A 6,000-nucleotide genomic window follows, 5' to 3' on the forward strand; every position below is an offset into this window, starting at 1 on the left:
CAGGGACATGACTGAGGAGTTAACTAGGCCACCAGGGACATGACTGGGGGGGTTAACTAGGCCACCAGGGACATGACTGGGGGGTTAACTAGCCACCAGGGACATGACTGAGGAGTTAACTAGGCTACCAGGGACATGACTGAGGAGTTAACTAGGCCACCAGGGACATGACTGGGGGGGCTAACTAGGCCACCAGGGACATGACTGGGGGGTTAACTAGGCCACCAGGGACATGACTGAGGAGTCAACTAGGCTACCAGGGACATGACTGAGGAGTTAACTAGGCCACCAGGGACATGACTGGGGAGTTAACTAGGCTACCAGGGACATGACTGAGGAGTTAACTAGGCTACCAGGGACATGACTGAGGAGTTAACTAGGCTACCAGGGACATGACTGAGGAGTTAACTAGGCCACCAGGGACATGACTGAGGAGTTAACTAGGCTACCAGGGACATGACTGAGGAGTTAACTAGGCTACCAGCGATATGACTGAGGAGTTAACTAGGCCACCAGGGACATGACTGAGGAGTTAACTAGGCTAACAGGGACATGACTGAGGAGTTAACTAGGCTACCAGGGACATGACTGAGGAGCTAACTAGGCTACCAAGGACATGACTGAGGAGTTAACTAGGCTACCAGGGACATGACTGAGGGGTTAACTAGGCTACCAGGGACATGACTGGGGGGGTTAACTAGGCCACCAGGGACATGACTGAGGAGTTAACTAGGCCACCAGGGACATGACTGAGGAGTTAACTAGGCTACCAGGGACATGACTGGGGGGTTAACTAGGTCACCAGGGACATGACTGAGGAGTTCACTAGGCCACCAGGGACATGACTGAGGAGTTAACTAGGCCACCAGGGACATGACTGAGGAGTTAACTAGGCCACCAGGGACATGACTGAGGAGTTAACTAGGCCACCAGGGACATGACTGGGGGGGTTAACTAGGCCACCAGGGACATGACTGGGGGGTTAACTAGGCCACCAGGGACATGACTGAGGAGTTAACTAGGCTACCAGGGACATGACTGAGGAGTTAACTAGGCTACCAGGGACATGACTGAGGGGTTAACTAGGCCACCAGGGACATGACTGAGGAGTTAACTAGGCCACCAGGGACATGACTGAGGAGTTAACTAGGCTACCAGGGACATGACTGAGGAGTTAACTAGGCAACCAAGGACATGACTGAGGAGTTAACTAGGCCACCAGGGACATGACTGGGGGGGTTAACTAGGCCACCAGGGACATGACTGGGGGGGTTAACTAGGCTACCAGGGACATGACTGAGGAGTTAACTAGGCTACCAGGGACAAGACTGAGGAGTTAACTAGGCTACCAGGGACATGACTGGGGGGTTAACTAGGCCACCAGGGACATGACTGAGGAGTTAACTAGGCCACCAGGGACATGACTGAGGAGTTAACTAGGCTACCAGGGACATGACTGAGGAGTTAACTAGGCCACCAGGGACATGACTGGGGAGTTAACTAGGCTACCAGGGACATGACTGAGGAGTTAACTAGGCCACCAGGGACATGACTGAGGAGTTAACTAGGCCACCAGGGACATGACTGGGGGGGTTAACTAGGCCACCAGGGACATGACTGGGGGGGTTAACTAGGCCACCAGGGACATGGCTGAGGAGTTAACTAGGCTACCAGGGACATGACTGAGGGGTTACCTAGGCCACCAGGGACATGACTGAGGAGTTAACTAGGCCACCAGGGACATCACTGAGGAGTTAACTAGGCTACCAGGGACATGACTGAGGAGTTAACTAGGCTACCAGGGACATGACTGAGGAGTTAACTAGGCTACCAGGGACATGACTGGGGGGGGTAACTAGGCCACCAGGGACATGACTGAGGAGTTAACTAGGCTACCAGGGACATGACTGAGGAGTTAACTAGGCTACCAGGGACATGACTGGGGGGGGTTAACTAGGCCACCAGGGACATGACTGGGGGGGGGGTTAACTAGGCCACCAGGGACATGACTGAGGAGTTAACTAGGCCAACAGGGACATGACTGAGGAGTTAACTAGGCCACCAGGGACATGACTGAGGAGTTAACTAGGCTACCAGGGACATGACTGAGGAGTTAACTAGGCCACCAGGGACATGACTGGGGAGTTAACTAGGCTACCAGGGACATGACTGAGGAGTTAACTAGGCCACCAGGGACATGACTGAGGAGTTAACTAGGCTACCAGGGACATGACTGGGGGGGTTAACTAGGCCACCAGGGACATGACTGAGGAGTTAACTAGGCCACCAGGGACATGACTGAGGAGTTAACTAGGCTACCAGGGACATGACTGAGGAGTTAACTAGGCTACCAGGGACATGACTGGGGGGGTTAACTAGGCCACCAGGGACATGACTGAGGAGTTAACTAGGCTACCAGGGACATGACTGAGGGGTTAACTAGGCCACCAGGGACATGACTGACGAGTTAACTAGGCCACCAGGGACATGACTGGGGGGTTAACTAGGCCACCAGGGACATGACTGAGGAGTTAACTAGGCTACCAGGGACATGACTGGGGGGGTTAACTAGGCCACCAGGGACATGACTGAGGGGGTTTAACTAGGCTACCAGGGACATGACTGAGGAGTTAACTAGGCCACCAGGGACATGACTGGGGAGTTAACTAGGCTACCAGGGACATGACTGAGGAGTTAACTAGGCCACCAGGGACATGACTGAGGAGTTAACTAGGCTACCAGGGACATGACTGGGGGGGTTAACTAGGCCACCAGAGACATGACTGAGGAGTTAACTAGGCCACCAGGGACATGACTGAGGAGTTAACTAGGCTACCAGGGACATGACTGAGGAGTTAACTAGGCTACCAGGGACATGACTGGGGGGGTTAACTAGGCCACCAGGGACATGACTGAGGAGTTAACTAGGCCACCAGGGACATGACTGAGGGGTTAACTAGGCCACCAGGGACATGACTGAGGAGTTAACTAGGCTACCAGGGACATGACTGGGGGGTTAACTAGGCCACCAGGGACATGACTGAGGAGTTAACTAGGCTACCAGGGACATGACTGGGGGGGTTAACTAGGCCACCAGGGACATGACTGGGGGGGGTTAACTAGGCCACCAGGGACATGACTGATGGGGTTTAACTAGGCTACCAGGGACATGACTGAGGAGTTAACTAGGCCACCAGGGACATGACTGGGGGGGTTAACTAGGCCACCAGGGACATGACTGAGGAGTTAACTAGGCTACCAGGGACATGACTGAGGAGTTAACTAGGCCACCAGGGACATGACTGGGGAGTTAACTAGGCTACCAGGGACATGACTGAGGAGTTAACTAGGCTACCAGGGACATGACTGAGGAGTTAACTAGGCTACCAGGGACATGACTGAGGAGTTAACTAGGCCACCAGGGACATGACTGAGGAGTTAACTAGGCTACCAGGGACATGACTGAGGAGTTAACTAGGCTACCAGCGACATGACTGAGGAGTTAACTAGGCCACCAGGGACATGACTGAGGAGTTAACTAGGCTAACAGGGACATGACTGAGGAGTTAACTAGGCTACCAGGGACATGACTGAGGAGCTAACTAGGCTACCAAGGACATGACTGAGGAGTTAACTAGGCTACCAGGGACATGACTGAGGGGTTAACTAGGCTACCAGGGACATGACTGGGGGGGTTAACTAGGCCACCAGGGACATGACTGAGGAGTTAACTAGGCCACCAGGGACATGACTGAGGAGTTAACTAGGCTACCAGGGACATGACTGGGGGGTTAACTAGGTCACCAGGGACATGACTGAGGAGTTCACTAGGCCACCAGGGACATGACTGAGGAGTTAACTAGGCCACCAGGGACATGACTGAGGAGTTAACTAGGCCACCAGGGACATGACTGAGGAGTTAACTAGGCCACCAGGGACATGACTGGGGGGGTTAACTAGGCCACCAGGGACATGACTGGGGGGTTAACTAGGCCACCAGGGACATGACTGAGGAGTTAACTAGGCTACCAGGGACATGACTGAGGAGTTAACTAGGCTACCAGGGACATGACTGAGGGGTTAACTAGGCCACCAGGGACATGACTGAGGAGTTAACTAGGCCACCAGGGACATGACTGAGGAGTTAACTAGGCTACCAGGGACATGACTGAGGAGTTAACTAGGCTACCAAGGACATGACTGAGGAGTTAACTAGGCCACCAGGGACATGACTGGGGGGGTTAACTAGGCCACCAGGGACATGACTGGGGGGGTTAACTAGGCTACCAGGGACATGACTGAGGAGTTAACTAGGCTACCAGGGACAAGACTGAGGAGTTAACTAGGCTACCAGGGACATGACTGGGGGGTTAACTAGGCCACCAGGGACATGACTGAGGAGTTAACTAGGCCACCAGGGACATGACTGAGGAGTTAACTAGGCTACCAGGGACATGACTGAGGAGTTAACTAGGCCACCAGGGACATGACTGGGGAGTTAACTAGGCTACCAGGGACATGACTGAGGAGTTAACTAGGCCACCAGGGACATGACTGAGGAGTTAACTAGGCTACCAGGGACATGACTGGGGGGGTTAACTAGGCCACCAGGGACATGACTGAGGAGTTAACTAGGCCACCAGGGACATGACTGAGGAGTTAACTAGGCTACCAGGGACATGACTGAGGAGTTAACTAGGCTACCAGGGACATGACTGGGGGGGTTAACTAGGCCACCAGGGACATGACTGAGGAGTTAACTAGGCTACCAGGGACATGACTGAGGGGTTAACTAGGCCACCAGGGACATGACTGAGGAGTTAACTAGGCTACCAGGGACATGACTGGGGGGTTAACTAGGCCACCAGGGACATGACTGAGGAGTTAACTAGGCTACCAGGGACATGACTGGGGGGGTTAACTAGGCCACCAGGGACATGACTGGGGGGGGTTAACTAGGCCACCAGGGACATGACTGATGGGGTTTAACTAGGCTACCAGGGACATGACTGAGGAGTTAACTAGGCCACCAGGGACATGACTGGGGGGGTTAACTAGGCCACCAGGGACATGACTGAGGAGTTAACTAGGCTACCAGGGACATGACTGAGGGGTTACCTAGGCCACCAGGGACATGACTGAGGAGATAACTAGGCCACCAGGGACATGACTGAGGAGTTAACTAGGCTACCAGGGACATGACTGAGGAGTTAACTAGGCTACCAGGGACATGACTGGGGGGTTAACTAGGCCACCAGGGACATGACTGAGGAGTTAACTAGGCCACCAGGGACATGACTGAGGAGTTAACTAGGCCACCAGGGACATGACTGAGGAGTTAACTAGGCCACCAGGGACATGACTGAGGAGTTAACTAGGCTACCAGGGACATGACTGAGGAGTTAACTAGGCCACCAGGGACATGACTGAGGAGTTAACTAGGCCACCAGGGACATGACTGAGGAGTTAACTAGGCCACCAGGGACATGACTGGGGGGGTTAACTAGGCCACCAGGGACATGACTGGGGGGTTAACTAGGCCACCAGGGACATGACTGAGGAGTTAACTAGGCTACCAGGGACATGACTGAGGGGTTAACTAGGCTACCAGGGACATGACTGAGGAGTTAACTAGGCTACCAGGGACATGACTGAGGGGTTAACTAGGCCACCAGGGACATGACTGAGGAGTTAACTAGGCCACCAGGGACATGACTGAGGAGTTAACTAGGCTACCAGGGACATGACTGAGGGGTTAACTAGGCCACCAGGGACATGACTGAGGAGTTAACTAGGCCACCAGGGACATGACTGAGGAGTTAACTAGGCTACCAGGGACATGACTGAGGAGTTAACTAGGCCACCAGGGACATGACTGAGGAGTTAACTAGGCTACCAGGGACATGACTGGGGGGGTTAACTAGGCCACCAGGGACATGACTGGGGGGGTTAACTAGGCCACAAGGGACATGACTAATGGGGTTTAACTAGGCTACCAGG

Source organism: Dendropsophus ebraccatus, chromosome 1 (genome assembly GCF_027789765.1).
Source record: "Dendropsophus ebraccatus isolate aDenEbr1 chromosome 1, aDenEbr1.pat, whole genome shotgun sequence".
NCBI lineage: Eukaryota > Metazoa > Chordata > Amphibia > Anura > Hylidae > Dendropsophus > Dendropsophus ebraccatus.